Genomic DNA, 13942 nt, shown 5'->3' with positions numbered 1-13942 from the left:
TCCTTGCCTTATTCCACTTACTGGCATGTATAGATGTAATAAAGCTTTGTGTAAAACCTGTGCTTTCATAAGACATGGCCAACGCAGTTTCCAACACAAGGACAAAACCTACCAATTGGAAGGCTTTTATAACTGTTCGACAGATTACATCGTTTATTGTCTCACATGTCCTTGTAAATTATTGTATGTTGGACGCACCATTTGTCCTTTGCGACAACGATTCGGCAAACATCGCCGTTATATAGAAAAAGGCTGCACACAGCGTCCCTAGACATTTTCTTGAACATCATCATCAGTCCACTGCCGGCCTACAGGTATGGGTAATCGAGTCCATTCCACGCAAATTATCTGAGGCCGAGCTTTTTTCCAAATTATGCGAGCGTGAAACTTTTTGGATTTTTATTTTGGACACTTTAGCACCCAATGGGTTAAATGAGGAATTAGAGGTTAACACCATTATCTAGAACGTATCTATTGATCCACTCTAGTCCTTTTTATTCATTCATGTATTTCATTTTATTAAACCGCTGAAATAATATAATTTCCTTTTTTTTTTTTTTCACACATACATTTTTCTATATATATAAAATTATCCATGTCCATTATTTAAATTATGTTTTAATTTTCCTTTTCTCTGTTATATTATTTTTTATTTTACTTTTTGATTATTAATTACACATGGTATATTTATCCATCCAATCTGTTTTTATATTTTTTATGTCTTTTGATAAATTCTAATAGCATTTATAATTTCATTTTACATCTTATTATATATATTTTTTATATATACTTTTATTATTTCATTATTTTGTAATCCATAGAAAATGTATCCTCATCACTGTCATTCAATCTCCCCAGACATTGTTCCCTTCCCCTTCATTTTTGATCGATCTTGATTGGTAATTGCTTTCCACATTTAGCTATTTAAGCTTCCTGGTTTGCTGTCCTCAATACACTTGACAAAGGAGCGCGCATGCTCGTTACGAGCTTCGCGCATGCTCAGAAACGCTTCAGTCCCTGGCCTTTGCAAACTCTTGTGTCCTCTTGGACTGGATATGTCCATTTTAACGTGAAGATGGATTTAACTTTCGTGATCTTGTGGCTATTGTCAGTTCTCTTGGAAGGAGTCACTAGCCAAGGGGTGTATGCTATTTAAGCTTCCTGGTTTGCTGTCCTCAATACACTTGACAAAGGAGCGCGCATGCTCGTTACGAGCTTCGCGCATGCTCAGAAACGCGCAGTGATCCCCAGCGAACCTGAACGACCCGAGTGACATCATCACCCATGTGACCTGTTGGAATGCGGAAGTGACTCTCTCACCTCACCGCTTACACAGTCGGCATTCCCGAGTGGAGGTCCGCGGCCATCCGCCCGGCATACATCAGCCCTACACTATTGGAGTCTATGACACACACTGGGTTTAGTTCTCTATGGAAGCTGCCATTCGTCAATTTTAATGTAAGTGCTTTTATATGCTTTTAATACTACAATAAACCTATGATACTTAAGAGGCGCTTTCTTTCTGGATTTTTTATGTACACAGCGCAATACGGGAGAGGTTCCCGGGACCCCAAATGGCTCACGGACCTAACGAACACCCCGCAGAAGACATGTCCAAGAGGAGGAAGCAGTACAAACAGCCCCAACGCCTCACGGACTTTTATCCCGCGGCCAGTCCGAGAGACGGCCAAGATGGCGCCGGCTCCAGAGACGCGCTCCGCTCCCCACACGGCCAGCGCACAGTGAGTCATGCCCCTAATTCCCAAACTGACATGGGAGAGATCTCACCCCCCTCCACCCCCACTACACGCAGCCCTGCTAAAACAAGGCAGGGAGGGAGATGAACTCTCCCCTGGGCTGCAGCTGCAGCATTTCCTGTCACAAGCCTCCACACAGGGGAAACACACAGAACCTCTGATAGATGCATTCCCGGCCTCAGATCAAAACATTTCAGAGAGCACTATGAAGAACATGCTTTTGTCCCCCAGGAGATCATTATTTAATGACTTCTCGGACATGTTTGCCCCCTAAACGATACTGTGCAAATGCACACCACCCAAATTCAGCATTTAGAATCCAAAATGGTGGGTCTCTATACTGCACATAACGATCTAGTCGATGCATATACTGATCAGGAATCTGAGATGCAACGCCTCCAAAATAAAATCGCAGATTTAGAAGACCGCTCGAGGCGGAACAATATTGAATTTAGAGGAATACCCAAATCTATTCCACCTAATGAACTAACCAACTTTGTCCAACTCTTCATGAAAGCTCTCATACCTTCTCTGACTTATGTGTTGACAGGGTCCACCGCATTCCTAAGCCCAAATTTCTACCCGTCACAGCACCCAGGGATACCCTGATACCTATCCATTACTACCATGTAAAAGAATGAGTAATGGCGGTGGCTAAACATAACCCTGTAGTGCCAGAGGAGTTTACTGGTATCTCATTATACACAGATATATCTCAACAAACAGCAGCAAACAGAAAGAAACTCACTCCGCTTACAAAAGTTTTGCGCAACAACAATGTAGTATACCGATGGGGATTCCTCACTAAACTACTTGTCACGTGGAATGGCAAAATATTCCCAATATACACTGTGGAAAGGGGCATACAACTTTTCAAACAATGGCAATTGCTTCCTCCAGATGCACAACTGCCTGCTCAACCCTCCCCAGAACGTTTGGAAACAGAATGGACCTAATCAAACTCCCCGGTTAACCATAAGCCTCTCCCTACCACCACAAGTTCCTCAGTAGCGTGAGGCAGGGAGTCCACTCAGTTGTATGTCCCTTCTGATACCTAGTGCACTGCACTGCTGGCTGATTACCCCCGGATACCACAGCAGCTCCGGCTGCCCATTGTACCTGCGTTTTGACAGGATTTTTTTTTTTTTATGGACATGTTGTGCCTGTTTGTTTCTTCTTTCTTTTTTCTAGTATTTTCTACTTCTCCAGTCACCACCTATGATACATCACCTATGTTGAATGGACCAGGCTTACTGATCTTACTACAGACGCTCACCAATGGCATCAAAGCTTTGCTACTCATCGTGCCAATTCCGAGCTACTCACATTCCACTGCCACCCACGGCTCTACTTGTCAGAACCCTAACCCTCCACCTTACAGGTACTCTGTCCCTCATTTCTATTGGTATAATATAAGTACACTACACAACATCTCAGCAAATAACCAATTCCTACTATGCCTATAAACCTTATGTCCTTAAATTGGAAAGGCCTCAATAGCCCCTTTAAACGCACTGCATTGATGAAAGAAGCCCGCTCCCTCAAAGCAGATGTAATCTTCGCTCAGGAAACCCATTTTGCCAACCATAAATGTCCTCGATTAAACTTCCACCGTTACCCTCACCTGTATTTAGCCAATGGTCCTAAAAAAGCCTGCGGAGTCCTTATTGCCATTAAGGATTCAGTCGTATTTCGCCACATTCGTACCATTCAAGACCCCCAAGGAAGGTACATTATTCTCATTTGCGAACTAAACCAGGTAATTTTTACGCTCGTGAACTTATACGCTCCTAATACTAAACAGCGGAAATTTCTTGCCCCATTATTTACTAAAGTGGCGGAAGTAATACAGGGAACCCTTATCCTAGGTGGAGACTTCAATACAGTTTTGGACCCCTCTTTGGATTCCACCACCTCTGCCAGGAAACCGGTCTCCTCCATTGTTCCTCTACTCCACAAATATGAACTGTATGATATCTGGAGATGCCTACATGGATCCAAAAGAGACTTCACTTTCTTATCAGCTGCACACTCTTCTTACTCTCGTATTGATTTTTTCTTTACTGATAAAAGGTCGCTTCAAAATGTTCTGGGCGCGAGCACTGGCACAATATCTTGGTCGGACCATGCCCGATCACCCGATCACCCTACAATTTGATGACAAACTTTGTAACACTCCCCCCCCCCACTTTGGAGACTAAACACCTCCCTTCTAGAGGACAAGGTATTGTGCCAAAAGATCCTGCAGGAACATTACGACTTCTTTAATTACAATGACTCCCCTGATATGAATAGATTCACTTTGTGGAATGCTTATAAGGTGTATATGAGGGGAGTATTGATCAAAATGGCCTCTTATGTTAAAAGGCAGAGGATGAAGCAGATTTCAGACTTACTCCACGCCATAACCCTAAAAGAGCGAGATAACAAACTCAAACCAGACCCTCAACTTACACAAGCCATTTTACAAGATAGACAGCAGCTACGCTCTCTCCTCCTGTATAAGCACGAAAACAACCTTAAATACCTTAAAGCCAGCTATTATGGCCTACATAATAAAGCGGGAGCTTGGTTAGCTAGAAAAGTGAAAGCAAAACAGGCGAAACAAAAAATAGCTTCTCTTACCCACCACCTTACCCACAAAACTCTATCTAATTCAAAAGATATTGCTAATACTTTCGCTGATTATTACCAGTCCCTTTATGACCTTCGTAATGAAACCTCTACCTCTCAACCATCATCTGAGCTTATTAACGCTTTCTTACATAAAATAAAACTCCCTAACCTTACTGAAAACCAACTTGACTCCATATCACAACCGTTTACAATCCAAGAAATTTGCTTACAAATCAATAATTACTAGGAGATGACGGTTTTTCAAATGAATCCTACACTATTACATGAATACTATAGACCCATATCTCAATTTTTCAATACCATATTCTCAATACGGACGTAAAACTTTATGCCAAGTTGTTAGCACTCTGACTACAGAAAATTCTGCCATGCCTCTTCCACCCAGATCAAGTGGGCTTTGTCCATGGCCACCAAGCCCCTGACAGTACTAGACGTCTTATCAACTTAATCTCACAGGCTGGATCCCCTCGAACGCCTTCTCTGCTTCTCTCCTTAGATGCGGAGAAGGCGTTCGACAGGGTCCACTGGGGTTAACTTCAAACAATACTTAACACTTTTGGAATAACGGGTAGAATACATACTTGATTTGATTGTAGCCGTATTAGTGCAATTGTGACAGAGAAAATTGAGTACTGTCCGTGATACTTTTTTTATTTGCACTAACATACAATTTTTCAGGACAAGCTTTCGGGGTATGTCCCCTTCTTCAAGGTCCAAGCAGTACTGATTCACAAATTTTTAAGCAGAATGTTAAAGAAAGAAAAAAAAAAAAAAAAAAAAGAGAAAACCAAACACATACAAATCAATGGTAATAAAGATAGCAGCAGAGTTAGTGAGATAAGACAGAGGGAGAGCAAGGGGGGGATGCAAGGGGGGATGCTAGTCACAGAGCGGTCGTAAAACTTTAGCATAATGTGTAAGGAAACCAATATCTAAATTCAGGCCATTATTCTTCGTGTCAAAAAGAAGTATCATTCTTAGTTCAAACGTTTTCCTTTCCTGGATAGTTCTGAAATTCCCTTTAAGAACTAAGACATTGAGGTCTTCTATAGTGTGGTCCGATTGTGAGAAATGATGTCCCACAGGTGTGCATAAACTGTCTTCTTTATGTTCTTTGATGGTATGTCTGTGCAAATTCATCCTCGCTTGCAACTTCTGTCCTGTTTCACCAACATAAGATCCTTTGCAGCACCTTTTGCATTGGATGAGGTACACAACATTACTTGAGGTACAGCTGTAAGATCCCATGATATTGAAGGTCCCATTAGTGTGTGTAACACTTTTGGATAGATTTATCTGGTTGCATAGTTTGCAGCGTTTTTTATTGCAGGGTTTGCTACCATTGTTTGTGACTTCATAATCAGAGTGAAGTTTCCTGCTGATTAGTTTGTGTCTGAGGTTGGGTGGTTGTCTGAAAGCCAATAATGGGGGTTGTTGGAATATTCCTTTCAGAGTTTCATCCTCTGTTATAATGGGTTGTAAATCTTTGATTATCTTTTTGATCCCTTCAAGTGCTGGGTTGTATGTGGTGACTAGAGGTACTCGGTTATTTGTTTTTTTCTCTGTGTATTGGAGGAGATTTTCTCTTCGGGTTTTCAAGGCTGTGTTTATGCTGTTGTTGATGGTTTTGTCTTTGTAACCTTTCTTATGGAAAGAGTCTGCCAGTGTTCTGAGATGTTTATCTCTGTCTTCTGGGTCTGAACAAATTCGATGGTATCTGATGGCCTGGCTGTGTATGATGGCCCGTTTGGTGTGTTGGGGGTGAAAACTGGAACTATGAAGATAGCTGCATCGGTCAGTCGGTTTTCTGTATATCGACATGTGTAGCTTGTCATTCCTGATGTATACTGTAGTGTCCAGGAAGTTGACATGTGTGTTCGAATAGTCCATTTTTAGTTTGATAGATGGGTGAAAAGTGTTGATCAATGAGAAGAATTGGTTTAGATTTTCTTCACCATCAGTCCATATCATGGATATATCATCAATATAGCGATAATATCTGTATGGCTTTTGTTGTATGCTGTTCAGAAATTTGTCCTCCAGGTCAGCCATGAATAAATTTGCATATTGGGGTGCCATTTTGCTTCCCATAGCAGTACCCATACACTGGAGATAGATGTCATTATTGAAAGTGAAGTAGTTGTGTGTAAGAATGAATTCAATAAGCCATGTCACATCCTCAGCAGTGTATTTGTGGTCTGGTGAGGATGATAAGAATCTGTGACATGCCGCCAACCCATCCTTGTGAGGGATGTTACTGTACAGAGATTCTACATCCATAGTGACTAGAAGTGAATTAGGTGGTAATTGTGGTATATAGTTAAGCTTGTTCAGAAAATCAGTGGTGTCTTGCAGGAAACTTGCAGTGTTCATGACTAAAGGTTTTAACATGTTTAACATGGTAGGATACAGAAAGCCATCTTATCCCTCTACTCCACCCCATCAGCCATCGTTCTTACCATCACCTACAAGCCAATACAAATAACAAATGGAACGAGACAGGGATGCCCCTATCACCAATCATCTTTACACTCCTTATGGAACCATTGGCAGAGAGCATTAGGTCCCACCCTAACATTACAGGAATCTCTGTAGCGGACGAAGAACATAAAATAGGTCTCTTCGCAGATGATGTCATGCTCATGATTTCCAATCCTAAGACGTCACTATCTGAGACACAGAAAATCCTAACTGAATTAAGTGCGATATCATATTATAAATTAAACGCCACCAAATCCCAAATCTTAGGCATCAACATCCCGACCTCTATGCAGACTTATTTAACCAATAACTTCCCTTTTGAATGGTCTCCTCACTCTCTGTCCTTTCTGGGAGTTCAACTGACTCCACACTCCTCACAACTTTATAAACATAACTTTAAGCCCTTTTTAGAATCGCTACCCCAACAACTATCCTACCTAAAATCGCAAGAATTGTCCACGGCGGGGAGAATAGCGACCCTAAAAATGCTGATCCTTCCTAAGCTCCTCTACTTATTTCGTACCCTAATAATCCCACTGCGAAATACCTTACTCTCCTCGGTTCAAAAACTTTTTACACAATACATCTGGGACCACAAACCTCCCAGATGCTCCCTCACTATTATGCTAAAACATCGAAGACAAGGCGGAATGGGAGTTCCCAATGTGCTAGCCTACTATAAAGCATGTGTAATGGACCAGATTAAATACTGGTGGACCCCTTCCAAACAAAAATCTTGGACCCTCATGGAATCCACTGCTATTCCACAAAAAGATCTTAAATTAGCACTCATTGCCATAAAAATGGGAGCTCCAATACCAACCTCCCTTATCCCAACAATTCAAATCTCTGCTAAATTGTGGTTGGAGCTCCCTTTTTCCCCATCACCTAATGGGTTACTCTGCAAAATTCCTACTCCAATATCAGTGCTCCTGCACTTCATACCTTGCCTTAACCTAACTCATTGGACATCCAACAGTCTTACCCTTTTGAAACGCTTATATCAGAACACTTCCCTCCACAATTTTGAATATTTGTCCTCCCGATTTAGTCTTCCTTCTTCAGCTTGTTTCCCCTACTTACAAATCCGATCCTTTTTGCTGAAACACTCCTTACCCTTATATTTAGACCTAACAGCTTCGATATATGCACTCTTCCAGGAACCTACTTCTCCAATAAAAGGAATCACGTTATTTTACAATCTCTATAATGGCCAAAACTCCTTCTCCAAGACCACCACTATTGTCAAATGGGGAAAAACCCTAGGCAAGACCTTTACTGACATCTGCTGGAATAAAGCTTTTTCCACCACCTACTCATCATCCAGATGTGTAAACCATTGGGAAAATTTCCAAAAGGTTATACACTCTTGGTACCACACTCCCTACAAACTCTCTAATTTCTATCCCACTCAATCAGCCCTTTGCTGGCGGAATTGTGGAGAATCTGGTACACTATATCACATCCTTTGGTCGTGTAGATCTGTACGATCCTTCTGGAACAAAATCTTCTCTATAATTTCAGATATACATATCTAACGGGTAGACCCCAGAATTAGCCATACCTCATCTAAATATCCACGAATTTCCACCCAATTTACGAGTAGTAGTTATACAACTTTTGTTAGCAGCGAAACTTACAATCACAAGACTATGGAACACACCAAACTCTCCATCTCCTACAGATGCCATCTTAATTCTCAACCATCAGTGTGAAATGGAGAAATTGCTGGCAATCACCGACCTTAAGCTCCTGCCATTTAGAACTAAATGGAATATTTGGCTATCCAACTCAAAATGCACGGTCAAAGTATGAAAATTTGTACAATATGACCTTACCATGACCTAGTCCATATGCTTTCATGATGTCTAACATATGGTGACTATCCTTCTCTTTCTCTTTCATTCTCTTTCCCCCATCCCTTCCCTGTCCCTTCAAGGGCACCTTATCTACCCTCATAAGTGCCCTACACGATTATTTTAGCATGTTCTTACCTACAACAAAAGGAGGGCTATATATTATATTACCTCCATTTCCAACAGGTGTCTCTTGTTACTATTCTGCATATGCTCTATTTCTTGTTTCTGTCCTCCCTTACTTTCTACGTTCTTAAAAAAAAAAAAAAAAAAAAGAATCACACTGACGGATGGGGTGTTGCCCCCCTCCCCCCGGCGCAGTTTGATCCCATGTGGGGTGTCTGGGGAGGTTGGACAATACCCTTGCCTGATAATTAACAATAATATCTTTGTACCGTTCACTTGTTATTACTATGTTCTGTCACTTGTATTTAATTGAGTGATTTTTTTTTTTACATTGTCAATCTATGACAGATACTATTTTCACCCTGTACATGCAATATGGTTCAATAAAAAAAACATTGAAAATAAGGCCTTTTGGTTTCAGATCTAAAACATTTTGGTTTTAGAACATTAAAAAGTGGTTAATAAAAGCCCTGAAGCATTTTTTGCTGTGGGAACAATATCAATGACTCTTTGGCTTAAAGGGTCTGCCAGAGCAGCATTGAGGTTTGCTAGCCTGTGTGGAGACACCGGTAGGATGGACAGTATGAAGCATGGAGGAAAATAGAGGATTTCCAGCTTGTAGCCCCTGGACACCATGGGGTTAATTTATGAAAGGCAATCTCTACTGACTCATCCCAATGTGTCCAGGCAAAAATACTGTTCTTCATTTTTTTTTTCCTTAAGGAATAGGTTTCTTCTGCTGGGGCAAATGAGTACTCTTACCACAAGTACCCAGGGCTAGCGCCAGCATAAGGCTGCCTAGGCAGCTGCCCTAGGATGCCAGGATGGGGGGCAGAAAAATCAGAATCTCCAGACACTTGTTGGGAATTCAGATATTTAACCCCTTTCCGCTGCCTATATACAGCAGTATATGTTCTGGGAACATGCTGACAGCGCAGAGACTGGGCTCTCACTGAAAGACTTGCTTCTTGTACTAATGATCACCTGATTGCTGTGATAGCCTCTGGTTGGCTATCACAGTGATCAACCACTGTGCAGCCCGCATTGGGCAAAAAAGCAGTTACAGCAATGGCAAATGCGCGTAAAAGACAAAAATAATTAAAAGACATACAGTATCTCACAAAAGGGAGTACACCCCTCATATTTTTGTAAATATTTTATTAGATTTTTTCATGTGACAATACTGAAGAAATGAATGACACTTTGTTACAATGTAAAGTATAGAGTGTGCAGCTTGTATAACAGTGTAAACTTGCTGTCCTCTTAAAATAACTCAACACACAGCCATTAACCACTTCCTGACCCCCTCACGCAGATATACTATGGCAGAAGGGCACGTACAGGCAGATTAACGTACCTGTACGTTGCCCTTTAAGAGGTGGCTTGCGGGCGCACGACCATGGGAGCTCCGTGAGCATGATCGCGGGTCCCGTGGACATCGAGTCGGGATCGAGTACCCGCAATCGTTTCACGGTGAGGAAGAACGGGGAAGTGCTAATGTAAACAAGCATTTCCCCGTTCTGCCTAATGACACTGACACTGATCACAGCTCCCTGTAATTGGGAATGGTGATCAGTTTCGTGTCACACATAGCCCACCCCCCCCCAGTTAGAATCACTCCCTAGGACACACTTAACCCCTACAGTGCCACCTAGTGGTTAACCCCTTCACTGCCAGTCACATTTACACAGTAATCAATGCATTTTTAATCACACTGATCGCTGTATAAATGTGAATGGCCCAAAATATCGCCAAAAGTGTCCGATCTGTCCACCATAATGTCACAGCCATGATAAAAATCGCTGATCAGCGCCATTACTAGTAAAAAAAAATTATTAATAAAAATGCCATAAAACTATCCCCTATTTTGTAGACGCTATAACTTTAGACGCTTATTGCGATTTTTTTTTACCAAAAATATGTAGAAGAATACGTATCGGCCTAAACTGAGGAAAAAAATGTTTTTTTTATATATTTTTTGAGGATATTTATTATAGCAAAAAGTAAAAAATATAGCTTTTTTTCAAAATTGACGCTCTTTTTTGTTTATAGCGCAAAAGATAAAAACCGCAGAGGTGATCAAATACCAGGAAAAGAAAGCTCTATTTGTGGGGAAAAAAGGACGTCAATTTTGTTTGGGAGCCACGTCGCACCACTGCGCAATTGTCAGTTAAATCGATGCAGTGCCGAATTGCAAAAAGTGCTCTGATCTTTGGCCAGCCAAATGGCCTGGGGCTTAAGTGGTTAATGTCTAAACCGCTGGCAAGTGAAAATGTCCAAATTGGGCCCAATTGGGACATGGATTACTGGAACCATGTCCTGTGGTCTGATGAAACCAAGATAAACTTATTTGGTTCAGATGGTGTCAAGGGTGTGTGGCGGAAACCAGGTGATGAGTACAAAGATAAGTGTGTCTTGCCTACAGTCAAGCAGGGTGGTGGGAGTGTCATGGTCTGGGGCTGCATGAGTGCTGCTAGCACTGGGAAGCTACAGTTCATTGAGGGAATCATGAATGCCAACATGTACTGTGACATACTAAAGCATAGCATGATCCCCTCCCTTTGGAGACTGGGCTGCAGGGCAGTATTCCAACATGAGAACGACCCCAAACACACCTCCAAGACGACCACTTCCTTGCTAAAGAAGCTGAGGGTAAAGGTGATGTACTGGCCAAGCATGTCTCCAGACCTAAATTCTATTGAGCATCTGTGGGGCATCCCCAAACGGAAGGTGGAGGAGCACAAGGTCTCCAACATCCACCAGCTCTGTGATGTCGTCATGGAGGAATGTAAGAGCACTCCAGTGGCAACCTGTGAAGCTCTGGTGAACTCCATGCCCAAGAGGGTTAAAGCAGTGCTGGAAAATAATGGTGGCCACACAAAATATTGACACTTTGGGCCCAATTTGGACATTATCACTTAGGGGTGTACTCACTTTTGTTGCCAGCGGTTTAGACATTAATGGCTGTGTGTTGAGTTATTTTAAGGGGACAGCAAATGTACACTGTTATACAAGCTGTACCCTAACTACTTTACATTGTAGCAAAGTTTAATTTCTTCAGTGTTGTCACATGAAAAGCTATAATAAAATATTTACAAAAATGTGAGGGGTGTACTCACTTTTGTGAGATACTGTATGTCAAAATTTACGAAAACACACAGTGCTTACTTCACCATAACACAAAACACAAAAGTCCATATAAAAAAACATCCTTACATCCAATATATTAACTGCTTGCCGACCAGCGCACGAAGAAGTACGTCGGCACAATGGCGCGGCTGTGCAAATGGGCGTACCTGTATGTCCCCTTTAAGATGCGGTTTAGTGGGCGCGCGCGCCCGCCGTGTACTTCGTGAGCGTGCCAGTGGGTCCCGCAGACTGGATGTCCACCAGGGGCCCACCATCATCACACGGAGCGGCAGAACAGGGAGATACCTATGTAAACAAGGCATTTCTCTGTTCCGCCTAGCAACATGACAGGGATCTACTGCTCCCTGTCATCGGGAGCAGTGATCTCTGTCATGTTGTAGTGAGCCCATCCCTCCCCCACTGTTATAATCACTTCCCTAGGACACACTTAACCCCTTGATCGCACCCTAGTGTTTAACCCCTTCCCTGCTGGTGTCATTTACACAGTAATCAGTGCATTTTTAAAGCACTGATCGCTGTATAAATGACAATGGTCCCAAAATAATGTCAAAAGTGTCCGATGTGTCCGCCACAATGTCGCAGTCTTATAAAAGTCGCAGATCGCCGCCATTACTAATAAAAAAAATTAATAATAAAAATGTCATAAATCTATTCTCTATTTTGTAGACGCTATAACTTTTGCGCAAACCAATTAATATATGCTTATTGCATTTTTTTTTTACCAAAAATATATAGAACAATACATATCGGCCTGAACTGAGGAAAAAAATAGTTTTTTTAGATGTTTTTTGGGGATATTTATTATAGCAAAAAGTAAAAATATTGCTTTTTTTTTTTCAAAATTGTTGCTCTTTTTTTGTTTATAGAGCAAAAAATAAAAACTGCAGAGGTGATCAAATACCACCAAAAGAAAGCTCTATTTGTGGGGAAAAAAGGACATCAATTTTGTTTGGGTGCAACATCACACGACTGCGCAATTGTCAGTTAAAGTGACGCCGTTCCGTATCACAAAAAGTGCTCTGGTCAGGGAGGGGGTAAATTCTTCCGGGGCTGAAGTGGTTAATATATGTATCATAAGCTTCCAGCGTGGAAATTACACCGTATCAGAATATACAACATTAATCAAGCTGGGAAAAAAGACACACATATGCGCCTGGGGCCCATAAATTGATTACCTACCTCTGGGTTGTTAGACCTCTCAATAAAGTGCACTTAAACAACATATTGGGAGGGGGTGGCTATCATATTTGATGCTTTTGTAGGTAAATCGCTTAGCAGTCCCTCCTTGGTAGAAAGTGCATCATTTCAACAATTATAGGGCTGCACAGCAGAAAGAATTGTAAACAAAGTGCCTTAATTTAGCATTTATTAGTGGAATTAGACTTCATAATACAAGATTCCTGAATATCCAGTAGATTTGGGTTCTCATATTTCACAGCCAGTGTATGCACTGGGCATAGCTGAATTCACATTGGAGGATCTTGATGTACCCCTAATGAATGGCCACTGAGTGAAGCACTAGCAAAGATATTGGAAGTCCAGTCAGTGCCAGAGCTGATATAGTGACCGGCGCTGAGGCAGGATTCGATTATGCAAGCCAAATGCAGAAAGGAAACGCAGTCACACGAGCAGCACTTCAATTACATGGTGTATACACACCCTCTGTTAGCCCTATCTCAACCCAGCCAAGTACAAGTCCACAAGGGGAGTTGGCTAGGCAGTGCTTTGCATGTAATTTATTGCATGTAAGTCTTACCGCGCTCCAGGAGCATGATTGAGTCACTGTCACCTGCCTTCTATTGCCAGATACTGCAGCCTTTAGTCGGCCACAGCCACTCGATGCTTCAGTTGAGCTCCCCATCTTCCCAAAAGTCCCCCTGTTGATCGAGTTTGAATGTTGGGGGCATGTCTACATGATGTCACGTGACGCACCAA

General features: G+C 41.9%; 1 protein-coding gene across 4 annotated transcripts in view; it reads right to left on the bottom strand.

Annotated features, from left to right (window-relative positions):
- RECK (reversion inducing cysteine rich protein with kazal motifs) overlaps nt 1–13942 on the bottom strand; it is a 1099858-nt gene that overhangs the window by 359443 nt on the left and 726473 nt on the right. The window lies entirely within an intron of this gene.

The sequence above is a fragment of the Aquarana catesbeiana genome, linkage group LG05, assembly GCF_042186555.1.
Source record: "Aquarana catesbeiana isolate 2022-GZ linkage group LG05, ASM4218655v1, whole genome shotgun sequence".
Taxonomy (NCBI): Eukaryota; Metazoa; Chordata; class Amphibia; order Anura; family Ranidae; genus Aquarana; species Aquarana catesbeiana.
The sequence above is the reverse complement of the archived record's forward strand: the minus strand, read 5'-3'. Positions and strand labels throughout refer to the sequence as shown.